This window comes from Schistocerca piceifrons, chromosome 4 (assembly GCF_021461385.2).
Source record: "Schistocerca piceifrons isolate TAMUIC-IGC-003096 chromosome 4, iqSchPice1.1, whole genome shotgun sequence".
Classification (NCBI taxonomy): domain Eukaryota; kingdom Metazoa; phylum Arthropoda; class Insecta; order Orthoptera; family Acrididae; genus Schistocerca; species Schistocerca piceifrons.
The window spans coordinates 339399541-339413812 of NC_060141.1; positions in this window are offsets into that span (position 1 = coordinate 339399541).

A 14272-nucleotide genomic window follows, 5' to 3' on the forward strand; every position below is an offset into this window, starting at 1 on the left:
AATATTTTAATATCTTACTCTACACGTAAAAGTAAAGAAAAAGGTTCATATAAACATAGATCGTTAAATGTTTAGTTACGGGGTTACGACTAATAAAAGATTTTGCCTGAAATTTAGCAACTTCGCTAATATGAAGCCATCGCAAAACTATACAAGGTTAAAGTAAAGCACGATTTCCACTTTTTTTTGTTATTAATCTGGTGAATCTAATAAAACATGTCGCAGTCGTGTATCTGTGGTAGTTTTTCAGAACATCCAGAGGAGCAGAGAAGTAATTTCATAAAATTTTTCATTTATTAACTACTTGGCCCAATTTGATTTTTAAATTCCAGACAATTCACTAAAGAATACAGGAAACTAACTCGTTTCAAGGTTAGGAAACGTCTGAAACAGCCCGTTAACCGTTGCCAACAATGACATAAACGATTCTACATTCTTTATGGGAACTAAACAAATTTACTTGTATAGTAAACTTGTGTAATAATCTTTGCTTATCCGGATGTTCTGGAAAACCACTGCAGATACACGTCTGGGACATGTTTTATTACATTCACCAGACCAATAACAACATATTACATGGAAATCGTGCTTTACTTTAAACTCGAACAGTTTTGCGATGGCTTCATATTAGCGAAGTTCCTAAATTTCAGGCAAAATCTTTTATTAGCCGTAACTCCGTTACTTGTAGAATAACATATTAAAATATTTGCATATCTTCGTGAATCATCCTGTATATAGCGATCGTGTCAACCCCTTCCGCCGGCCGCGGTGGCCGAGTGGTTCTAGGCGCTTCAGTCCGGAACCGCGTAACTGCTACGTCTTAGGTTCGAATCCTGCCTCGGGCATGGATGTGTGTGATGTCCTTAGGTTAGTTAGGTTTAAGTAGTTCTAAGTTCTAGGGGACTGATGACCACAGATGTAAATCCCATAGTGCTCAGAGCCATTTGAACCATTTGAACCAACTCATTCCGCATTAACTATAGGTTGAAGCTGGCGCAAGGAGCGCTGAAACTGGCCACTGATGCGATATCTATAGCAACAGCGATCGTGTCAGTCCCTTCCGCATCAACTACAGCCTGAATCCGGCGCATTGAAGGGCCGAAACTGGTTGCAACAAAATAAATAAAATCATAATGACGGCTGTCGGCGTTTTATTTTCTCACCAATAAGATAAGACGAAATTTTTTATAAAAATCTTTATTCATCAAAACCAATATTATACATAATAACCCTCCACCTCTAACATTAGTGGATAGTAATTAGATACAAAGAACTGAATACCAGGCAGCATTTACTGTTATTTTATCTATTTAATATCAGTATTAACTACTATTTAACCTACTCTACTATCTACTCTAATAAGCTACATCCTGCAGCGTTACAAGTGTGCCAGCAGAATACAAACCTACTATCTCTTGGCCGTGATGACCAAGCTAATCACAGTGGACGTGCCCCTGGTACTGGGCTGACCTTAGCTGGAAATCACTGCAGGTATTTCAAGAGTACCCTAAGAGCTATATTCCACTAATGAATTCTAACTACTGGGCCATAATTATTGTGTGGTGTCTAAGTTGGGTAAGTTCACACCCTCCCCCTAATCCAGGAAGTGGTGGATCCCAATCGTCACGGCGGTTGGCCAGTCGGCGCCCCGGCGGAATGGGATAGGTGTGTTCAGAGGCACCCACATGTCTTGCTCATACTGTGGCATCAAGCAGTCAGGCCTGCAAGACGAGTGGTCTGCCAAGCGAGTGGATTTGTTGTTATTTCTCTTGTAACGTCAATGACTGATTATGAGCTCTAGTACCCACAATAAAGCTACAAATTATTTTCCTGTTTGAATATTACGCAACGGATGACGCACATCTGACTATTAGTAATTTACACAACTCTGGTTGTTCACTACGCTCTGGCAATACCACATTTCCTTTCTTAGCCAACGGCTTTGACCAACACGTGGTCATCACACTGAATATGAATGGCGCACACATTATAAATTCTGGGTATCATGACAACATACTATTCGAAGGAAAAGGCCACCAATCTTTTTCTTTTCACTATCTTATTTATTCCGATCAATTCTATTATGGTTCAAAGATAACCTAAACACACGATTACATTTTATACAACAATTACACAAGAGAAACGCCGCCCAGTGGGCATGGCTTTACATTGGTGATTCTCTAGCTTATGGTCTCGTAATGATCTAACGCTACAGTGCACTTTCTGGATAGGATGGTGGATCTTTTACTATATCTCACACCTCGACTCTCACACCCATCATCATGAAAATTTCCTCCAGATCGAGCGGTACAAAAAGGAACATGCATAACCCACTGCCTCTGAACCTATCTTGCTACTCTCCCATGAAAACTACACATACTTAAATTACATGAAATACACAACACTGGCAACATGGAATACAACACAAAGAATAGTCACAACGTTAGAATCACATCACTTTCAGCTGTCCCACTTCAATCAGTATTCATCCCAGTTTCACACGACTTCGTAACTTTTCTTTCCTACTACGAACTACGGAGGATATATGCACGTCTTCCTGTGCAATGCAAGCCAAGTGGCATTGCTGGATAGGCGGCTGACTCACCTTGCTTCACTCTCAGAGTATTATAGTTTGAATCAAGCGTCACACGGAAACATAACACGCAAAGTAATATTAAGAACATATTCGTCACACACGCGAGTTCTCAACTGACACCATGGACGAGTACTTCTCTTTATCCTTTGTCTCATACACAGATTGAGACTCGCACAGTACTCACCACGTGGAAGTACTCGCCTCTAATTTCAAGTCCTGCACACGCCATTTCTTAGATATTTCCTACTTATAGTACAGACGCCAGTAATTCAGCTTAACTTTAGCACTCGGAAGTATTTCAACTTAGTTCTAGCACTCGGAAGTATTTCAACTTATTGCTACACGTGGTCTCATTGTGACCGTTGGTCACTTCCAAAGATTACTACGATCCCCTTAATATTACCTGCCTGTCATTTAATTCTCCCCCCAAAAGTTCCTGAAACAGAGAAATAATTATTCCAAACTACTCTTAAGTATTTCACATGCATACCATGTCTCCACTCTTTTGTCTTTACGGCATGCAGAGCACCAGGTGGTCTCTGCTCTGCCTGAAGAGAGGGAGGGAAGAGGCAACCGCCCAGCGCAGAGGGGTTACGCACCAAGCGAGCGACGTCTCCCGCAACCGAACAGCCCCACGCAAACCCACCCGCCAGGGACAGATCTTCGGTTCCAGGACACGGCTCCCCCTGTGCCACGCAACCTTCGCTTTCGCCTTGGGTTGGGGGCGTTTAACGTCCTACCTTTACAAGAGTTTAATGTCCTTTCTTGGCACATGACAACCCTCACCATTCCACAGCCCAGAGATGGTACGAGAATGTGATGATGTGATGATTGCGATGTTGTGGCTCGGGTCTTATGTTGTGGAGTTTGACATCATCGAGACGGTGTGGCACTCAAGCCTGAGCTACGTTCCCCAGATTCCCTGGAGGGTCTCCACATGTACTGGGGGATCATGGCCGACCATGTCTCACCCACCACTTTTGATAACTCATGGTGGCCCAGTGCCGTCCAGTGAGGACTGCACCCAGGAAGAGCTACCCTTTTAACGTCATGCATGGACGGCCCTTCCCATGTTAGCTTCACCCCATCTGAGGGGATTACTGAGTGCCGGGGCCACGTCAAGGCTAAAGTAATCAAAAGTAATCGCCATAACTGTTAATCAGTGGCTGATACATATGGACAGCGCGTGGGGCGCGCGTCCCCCTCTTGTGGGGCCGCCCACATTGCCACCCGGGCATAGAAGGGCATAAAATTTACAAGGTAAGGAAGAGAACCACAACTGTAACTTTTTTGTATCATAGGATGGCTTTGTCTTGTATATATGTATAATCAGTTTAAAAAAACTACTTTAAACTTTGCATGTGACTTGATTATTTTTTATTACGGTAAAAGTAAAGGTAGCTCAAGATGTCTTTAATGCCCTCTCCTTGAGATTTTTCTGTATCCGCCACTGCTCCTAATACATTTATCCACCTATTAACAAGACGGTCATTGTCTTCACGGGAAAATGTTTGTTGTTTGCCTTTTTTTTTTTGGTCATCAGTCTACTGACTGGTTTGATGCGGCCCGCCACGATTTCCTTTCCTGTGCTAACCTCTTCATCTCAGAGTAGAACTTGCAACCTACTGTAGGGAAGCAGCCTACTCACGCTGTAATAAATTCACATCAGTTTCCGTTGTGTGCCAGCCAGTCTGCTGTAACTAGCTCTGACGTCATAAATGTAGCGCAATACCTTAAAAATCAAGCAAATGAACTAAAACTTTTCTAGCATGTCAGAAATAATACTGAATTAATGTGTGTTAAATATCAGTTCGATAACTTCAGCCATTTCCGAGATTTGGACGTTTTTCTGGAAAAATCATTGGCGCAACAGAAAATAGCTAGAGACTTCAAAATTTATATTTAGATTCATCTTTCATAATGATTTAATAAAAACAGTACTTTGGATTTCACAAATTAAGACTTTAGTGGAAATTCATGATTTTCTGGTTTTCGTCTCAAAACTGAAGGAAGCAAGATAGATTAAGTAGGCTAGTAAATAAGGCTAGGATGTTTAGATTTAAATAGGTTGGAGGTCCGCTATGATTATGAAAATGTGTAAAGTTTCTTTTTAATACCTATAAAATTATAGCGATAGCGGATCTCAAAAGGGACAGTTCAGAGCTCATCTGCTACGTGCAGTGTAATTTAATTAATTCTCTCGCTCAAAGTATTTCACTTAGCCACGTCAAAATTTTATTATCAATACTTACCTGCGTGCTGAATGCACGTTTAAATTAAGAGCTTCTTCGGCCATCAGCCAAAAAAGCTATAAATTATTATGTAACTTGAAGTGGTGCGTTACTAGCCCAGCGGCTAGTCGGGAGAGCGGATTTGATCAGACGTTCCCTCAGCCGTCCGCACCGCGGCTTTATATATAAGAACACTGCGCGAGGAAGCAAGGCCCCAGTTCTCTCCAGACGCTGAATGACACGCCATCTGTGTCGGTAGTCGCGTCGCATCAGTGTATCTGCTACAAACAGCCTCGGGTGCCGTATTAAGTTACTAGAGATACGCGGAACCATGAAGACATTTTATGTGAAGTGTTAATTCTGGGATGATTTTCATTAACTAGCTTCAGTTTGCGTATTGTCGTATTTTCACGTGCCGTCGCGGGACAGACATTCTACCAAATATTTAGCGTGGCGTTTGATGAAATATTTTCATCAAATTATGGCGAGCATTCTTTTTAACATTTGATTCGGACATTTATAGTTGCATCAGCGCATTAGACTCTGAACTGTTCTGTTAGTTAGGTTGTAGGGATACTTGTGGTTTTTTATTAGTGAATTTCAGAATATACTCAACTATTTTGGAAAACCGTTTTTGATTAGAAATCCCGGACAATCTCCTAATTCCTCAGAGCTATAAGCTGCAGCTATAAGAACATTCTCAGGTAAAGTGGGCACTAGAATATCTATTTACTGGCTCCAAGTTTTATTAAATCACTTTCTGGGGGTCACGGAGTAAATAGAGAGCCAGTGTTGAGAACGGCAAAAGACAGCAATAACAACATTCTAAAAGCTAGAAACTGATTCAACACGCAAGCATATATCCAACAATTAATTAAAATATTTTTACAAACTTATACAACCGCCGCCCCACATATGGTGCATCGGCCGGGAAATGTTTCTACAGTCTACAAATTATTATTATACAAACTTATACAACCGCCGCCCCACATATGGTGCATCGGCCGGGAAATCAACTAAGTGAAAGTGATTTTTAACTTTTCGGATTCGCGAGTGAAATGCGACACGCAACTGAGTATAGAACAGTGAAAGTGTTACGTGTGCATGTGGACGACGCAATTGGATTAACAACGCATCTGGATTGACGGAGCTGGCACTGAGTCTAGCGGTGCTGCCGGCATCGCGAGAAGCCAGTCTCGCCGCACCGCAGTCGTCCGCTGGAGCAGCCGACGCAGAGCCTGCAATTGCGGGCCACGCTAACACAAAACAGCCATCGGAGAGCCGTGTGCAGTTCACCGTGCCACGTCGCATCAGGAATCCTGGTACGCCGCGCCGGCAACGCCATACGTCGTGCAGAAGGAACTAAGTTAAGTGAAAAGCTGTTAAAAATTTTACTAACCTGCACTAAAAGACTGTCGGCGATGGAACCGCCAAAAGAAACTGAGTTTAAACTTAAATTAGAACCTATGTCTGTTGAGGGAACTGTAAATCCAGACAACGGTTCAAGTGTAAATATACATGAAAGTAGTAATGTTAAAGTGAAAAATGAAGTATTGTCTCCTGACAGTAGTGTGCGAAGGGGCAATGATTCAATAATAGAGACCCCTGTAGTAAAGCGGAAAGTAGAAATGATAAATTTATTGGATGATAGTTTCTCTGATGAATTAAAAGTGAAACAGTCATCAGAGATGGTAGAGTTTAAGAAGGAGAAGTTAGAGATGACTAATCAATCAGAAGTTTCATTTAATTTTTATGGTTCTGGTATTGGAGCTAGTTTTTCGTCACCTGAGTGTGATAAAAAGTCAGCTCGTGAGCAACCCAAAGATGCTGGGGCTGTTGATCTAAATGTTATATTACAAGCAATAGCTGCCAGTAATGCACAAATGACAGCTGAATTAAAGTCTGAAATGGTGGCCAGTCAAACAAATTTTAATATGCGGTTTGAGGCAATGAACAATAAATTAGAATCCAATAATGCTGAAATGTCAGCCAGTAATGCTAGAATGAACGCTGAATTAAAGTCTGAAATTTTGGCCAGCCAAACAAATTTTAATAAACGATTGGAGGTAATGGACGATACCTTCAAGGCTGGTTGCAATAAGTTGAAAGAGGATCTAGACAGTTTGAATTGTAAAATTGATTGCAATCATGAGGATATTAAGAAAAAGGTTGCTCAACAATTTTCTGAAATGTATAAGACAATAAAATCCGAAGTCGCTGAGGTTCGCAAGGACTTCCAAATGGAAGATGCGAAGCTGGAGCACAAGTTAACAGAAAAGATCGAGTCGGAATCTGAACTGTGCTCAGATAGATTTAAAGATGTTAATATAAAAGTAAACATATGTCAAGCAGAAGTAGAAGCAATCAAAACTGACACTACTCATATTGTGCAAAGAATAGATAATGTTGAAATGAAAGTAGAAAATATCAGTACTAACATTGCTAACATTGAGAGTAAAGTAGCTTCAGTAACTTCTGGTAATGGTAGTATGCAACAAGTTGTAGCTGCAAACGCCGCTTTTATCGGGTGTCGGCAGTTCTTGCGGTTCGATCCAGATAAAAATATCCACCCGCTAGATTTCTGGAACGATTTTGAAGATGTGATTCCACCAACTTGGTCTGAGCGAGAGAAAATCTCATTTATTAGAAGCCATTTAGCAGGTGACGCCATGCGTTGGTCAGCTGATGTTATGTTGAAATGTAAAACATTAGCGGAATTTAAAACAGCTTTTATTAATGAATATTGGTCTAGCAATAAGCAAAATGAAGTGTTGAGAGAATTTTGGAGTGGAAAACGCTTCAATGCAGGCAAGGAATCTATTAAAGAGTTTGCTAGGTCATGGATTTCACGTTTGTCACATTTGGCGGAAAAGCTAAAACCAGAAATGATTATACTAGGTCTGGAAGCCAAACTGCCATGGTACTGGCAAACTAGAATTATATCAGCCCCTAGAGACAATCTGGATCGTTTCATTGAATATTTGGAACGTGTAGAACGTGTTGCTGCCAATGAGGAGCAAGCACGTAATAACCGTAATGCCAATAATAATAATAGTAATTTTAGGAACGAGCAAAATGGCAATGTAAACATCAGAACAGTAGGTGTTCGTCATCCTAAGAGAGATAGGAATTGGGGAAATAATTATCAGAACCAACAATGGCGTCCAAGGGATAATAATTTTGTTCCAAACAGAAATATGCATGTAAACAACAGTACGGAAAGTAAGGCTATGCCAACTAACTATAATGAAAATAAAGGAAACAGTAGTAGACCTAGGCAGGAAAACTAGTTCCCGTCTATGAGGACACTGGCGCTCACCAGGCGGTTACATTTCCTAAGCCAGTAGTTAAGGGAATTGGTAAGACAGATCAGAATACTCAAACTGAACAGATGGATGAAATGTCGGTAGCACCTAAGGATTCTACAGAAATATTAGATCACTCACAGTATTTGATAGATACCGTGTTAGAGACGCTTTCTAAGTGGGAAGAGAAAGAGAGGGCGCAGCAGTGTAACAGTAGGGATGAGCTGCAAAATACTGAATTGTCAGGTGAAGAAGCAGAAGAAATTCATGCTTATATTTACGATGAGGATGATGTGCTCTTATCTAAAGTGCCTGTGCAGGATGTTGATAATGTAGTAATAGATTTAGGACAGGAGATAAGTGAGAATGTGGAGGGTAGGCTGTTGAGGGTCGATGAACCCAGTAGCTGTGACCAGTTGTCACTTGAGAAGGAAACCGACGATAATGGTGAAAGTGGTTTAGCTGTAACTAATGTTATGCCCGGTCTGGAGGCGCAGAATCGCTCAGACTACAGTAATTTGGGTTATGTTCAGCAAACTAAATGTAATGAAGTCGTGCGGTGTTTCGATTTAAAATTAATAGACCGACTGGAAAAGGCAGCTGAAAATGTAATTCAGGAAACCCCTACACACTGTGACCTAAATGTAATGAAGACAGATGTTGATCACTTTAGTTGGAGACAAATCCAAAAGGAACTACTAGATGAATCTGAGGAACCACCTGTACAACCTAGAATAAGCCACCCTATAATAATAGTGAATATGTTGGGTATCAATGTACGTTGTCTCTTAGACAGTGGAAGTGAGGTGAGTGCAATATCTCAGTCCTTCTTTGATGCATTACCTGGTAAAGACAAGCTTACAGTAATGAGGGTATCAGGACTAAGAATAATTGGTGCTACTGGCAAGGTGTCAAAAACGATAAAGCAAGAAGCTTTACTACCCTATAACATAAGTGGTAATTTAATTGATCATCCATGTTTAATTGTAAACAATCTCAGTATTGAGGTCTTAATTGGCACAGATTTCTTGTCAAAATATCAGAGTGTTGTTGACTTTGAAAGAAGCCAGTTAAAAATGGTCTTGCCAATAACCGGAGTAATTATAGTACCTTTTAGTGATAAACATGTAGTAACTGATCATGAAACTTGGGAGCTGCCTATACGAGTTCTGAAAAATAGGAGGTATTGGGACGAAGGTGTTAATAACAATAAGCTGAATACAGAAGAAGAAGAAGAAGCAATTATTTTAGACAAAATAGAAACTAAATTGCAGGAAATCGATAGGATTTCAGCCAATCAAAAGGAAGAACTGAGACAGGTTCTAAAAAGGCATCATAAAGTATTTTCAGATCGACGTGGCGTGGTCAAAGATTATGACTGAATGCTGTAGGGAGGAGGTTGTTCTGTAACCTCTACACAGTGTGGCAGCTGTGCAGTCCCAGCTGTGTGAGATCTTCTTTCCATTTCAGGTCTCACTCACTCTTCATCTTTCCTATCCACCTAAAATTTCTAACTCTTCTTTACAGCATTAAACCAATGAATGCTGTAGGGAGGAGGTTGTTCTTTAACCTCTACACAGTGTGGCAGCTGTGCAGTCCCAGCTGTGTGAGATCTTCTTTCCCATTTCAGGTCTCACTCAATCTTCATCTTTCCTATCTACAAAAATTTCGACGTCTTCTTACAACATATAAAAATTTCTAACTGATCTTTACAGCATTAAGCTAATGAATGCTGTAGGGAGGAGGTTGTTCTTTAACCTCTACACAGTGTGGCAGCTGTGCAGTCCCAGCTGTGTGAGATCTTCTTTCCCTTTCAGGTCTCACTCAATCTTCATCTTTCCTATCCCCAAAAATTTCGACCTCTACTTTCCAACACAAACTTTTCCGGTATGATTATCACGTCAATAATAAACCAATGAATGCTCTAGGGAGGAGGTTGTTCTGTAACCTCTACACAGTGTGGCAGCTGTGCAGTCCCAGCTGTGTGAGATCTTCTTTCCCTTTCAGGTCTCACTCACTCTTCATCTTTTCTATCCACCAAAAATTTCTAACTCTTCTTTACAGCATTAAACTAATGTATGCTGTAGGGAGGAGGTTGTTCTGTAACCTCTACACAGTGTGGCAGCTGTGCAGTCCCAGCTGTGTGAGATCTTCTTTCCCATTTCAGGTCTCACTCACTCTTCATCTATTCTATCCACCTAAAATTTTCTAACTCTTCTTTACAGCATCAAACCAATGAATGCTGTAGGGAGGAGGTTGTTCTTTAACCTCTACACAGTGTGGCAGCTGTGCAGTCCCAGCTGTGTGAGATCTTCTTTCCCATTTCAGGTCTCACTCACTCTTCATCTTTTCTATCCACCTAAAATTTTCTAACTCTTCTTTACAGCATCAAACCAATGAATGCTGTAGGGAGGAGGTTGTTCTGTAACCTCCACACAGTGTGGCAGCTGTGCAGTCCCAGCTGTGTGAGATCTTCTTTCCCTTTCAGGTCTCACTCATTCTTCATCTTTCCTATCCACAAAAAATTTCGACATCTTCTTACAACACATAAAATTTTCCGTTATAACTCTTCTTTACAGCATTAAACCAATGAATGCGGTAGGGAGGAGGTTGTTCTGTAACCTCTACACAGTGTGGCAGCTGTGCAGTCCCAGCTGTGTGAGATCTTCTTTCCCATTTCAGATCTCACTCACTCTTCATCTTTTCTATCCACCTAAAATTTCTAACTCTTCATTACAGCATTAAACCAATGAATGCTGTAGGGAGGAGGTTGTCCTGTAACCTCTACACAGTGTGGCAGCTGTGCAGTCCCAGCTGTGTGAGATCTTCTTTCCCATTTCAGGTCTCACTCATTCTTCATCTTTCCTATCTACAAAAATTTCGACATCATCTTCCAACACATTAAATTTTCCGGTATGGTTATCTTTACAGCATTTAACCAATGAATGCTGTAGGGAGGAGGTTGTTCTGTAACCTCTACACAGTGTGGCAGCTGTGCAGTCCCAGCTGTGTGAGATCTTCTTTCCCTTTCAGGTCTCACTCATTCTTCCTCTTTCCTGTCCACAAAAATTTCGACCTCTTCTTTCCAGACATGAAAATTTTCTGTCATGGCTATCAAGCCATGAGTTATGGAACCATTCTATCCACCGATTAGTGAAGAAAAAATACCTAATGTGACAAACCTAATAGTGACAAACAATAGAGAAGTATGACATAATTAAGATACAAATGTATTTGAGTAACAATTATGTATAGTACCCTGGTAATATAATAAGTACAAAGTATTGTTTTATTGGAAATGGTCCACCAACAGTAATTTAAAAAGATATATGAATTCATGTACAAGCAGTATCTGAAGTGGTAGTGAAACCTAGTGTATGCATTAGAGCTAAATAAGAAATAGTAAAAGAGATTGCTTAGTGTTAGGAAAAATATGCAGATAAGTTGTAAGATTAAACTCACCTGGTGTAGCAAGGAAAGGCAGTGTAATAGAATTGAGCAGTGTTTGTGGTTGAGACGTGAAGGACACGTCCCTGAAGTATTTATAAGGTTGGAGCTGGCCATTATTTTAGTGTAGTGTGTGACAGGATACACCTACAAGTATTGAGTTTATGAGTTGGAGGCGTGAATGCGACCATAGGTACCCTTATGTTAGATGAGACAGAGCAGCTCATGGTGTCCTATAGGTTTAAGGAATTTAGCATTACGCTCGTCCATAATTATTTGATGCAGTTTAGTGGTAGGTCTGAGAGAGACTACCTGAGGTTTCAGCGTCCGATCGATTGGAAATGGATTGCCACGTGAGCAAACTAATCAGCTGCAATACACTATGAATATGAAATTAATGTGCTTTCCTATGCTTTAAATTTAAATGGAGTGAGTGTTAAATAAGTACATACACTAGCAAAACAAATAAATAACATACTGGCAGACGTAAAACATTATTTTAGCTCCGCATAAATACACTTCAAAGTAAGTAAGTACGTAATTGCAGATGTGGAACTGACAACAGCAGAGGACCAATAAGTGGATTTTGTAGTCAACTAAACGTAGCGTGTTTTGAACACTCAAAACTGTACTATTACCAAAAGTTACTCACATGTACATGGAAGCTGAGAAAACAACCACTAATCATACTCATACTATCTCTAACAATAAAGTAATCAAAGATGAGTCAGTTAAGTAAATAAGATGTATATTTGTCAGGAATGTACCGAGCATTGGTTCAGTGTTCCAGCCCAGAAATAATAAATTCAGATTAAATATGATTTATGATTGGATGCCTTAGGAGCATAAATTTTCTCTAGTACATGACTAAAGGCGTTTTGAGCCATTTGTTTAACGATTTTATGACAGTTAAGTAACTGCAAGAGTAATACTGAAAAAGTTCTGTTAACTTTGTTCCAGTAACATATTGGAAGAGAAATGTATATATCCCCATTTCATTGTGACCCACCCTTAGATAATAAGTGAACAGAGTCTGAGGCACTCTTTTTGTTTGTTCTACAGGACAAACCAGATAATGGCAGCCTGGTAGCTGCGTGAAAGCGTGGAGTGACTTGGACACAACTCACAGTGACCCCTCCCCTTTCCCCCATGTAATTTAGAGAGAACGTGAAGGACGCACACCATAGCAACTTCCGCTTCTCTACCCCTGTGAATGGAAGTGTAGGACGCCAGCCAAAGCGGCTACAACCACGTGTGTAAAAATTATTTGTGAACTTTTCTTTCAGGTTTAGAAAAGACTGCTAAGAGATATTCATCTGTTTATGTATCATGTTATTTTCTTTGAATTTGTGTATGTAAAAATGTATTTAATGGATCTAAGATTTTCATAAATTTTTTAATTTATATGTGTTTGTTTGTCTAAGGCAATATGTATGCGAAAATATTTCATTGACTTTGCTTAAAATTTTGAGTAATGACATTATTTAAAAGGCAGTGAACATGCCTACAATTTAAATAATTAATGTAGGTAATCAGTTTTCTTTAATGTTTATACAGGTTTATATTTCAATTTTGATTTTTCATAGGGAGTTAAACTGTACTCTTGCTTCCCTTTTTGTAATTAAATTTTTTTTCATTCATTAACATTCATAAAAATAAAAAATTTAAGTAGAGGGTGATGTAGGGAAGCAGCCTACTCACGCTGTAATAAATTCACATCAGTTTCTGTTGTGTGCCAGCCAGTCTGCTGTAACTAGCTCTGACGTCATAAATGTTGCGCAATACCTTAAAAATCAAGCAAATGAACTAAAACTTTTCTAGCATGTCAGAAATAATACTAAATTAATGTGTGTTAAATATCAGTTCGATAACTTCAGCCATTTCCGAGATTTGGACGTTTTTCTGGAAAAATCATTGGCGCAACAGAAAAGAGCTAGAGACTTCAAAATTTATATTTAGATTCATCTTTCATAATGATTTAATAAAAACAGTACTTTGGATTTCACAAATTAAGACTTTAGTGGAAATTCATGATTTTCTGGTTTTCGTCTCAAAACTGAAGGAAGCAAGATAGATTAAGTAGGCTAGTAAATAAGGCTAGGATGTTTAGATTTAAATAGGTTGGAGGTCCGCTATGATTATGAAAATGTGTAAAGTTTCTTTTTAATACCTATAAAATTGTAGCGATAGCGGATCTCAAAAGGGACAGTTCAGAGCTCATCTGCTACGTGCAGTGTAATTTAATTAATTCTCTCGCTCAAAGTATTTCACTTAGCCACGTCAAAATTTTATTATCAATACTTACCTGCGTGCTGAATGCACGTTTAAATTAAGAGCTTCTTCGGCCATCAGCCAAAGAAGCTATAAATTATTATGTAACTTGAAGTGGTGCGTTACTAGCCCAGCGGCTAGTCGGGAGAGCGGATTTGATCAGACGTTCCCTCAGCCGTCCGCACCGCGGCTTTATATATAAGAACACTGCGCGAGGAAGCAAGGCCCCAGTTCTCTCCAGACGCTGAATGACACGCCATCTGTGTCGGTAGTCGCGTCGCATCAGTGTATCTGCTACAAACAGCCTCGGGTGCCGTATTAAGTTACTAGAGATACGCGGAACCATGAAGACATTTTATGTGAAGTGTTAATTCTGGGATGATTTTCATTAACTAGCTTCAGTTTGCGTATTGTCGTATTTT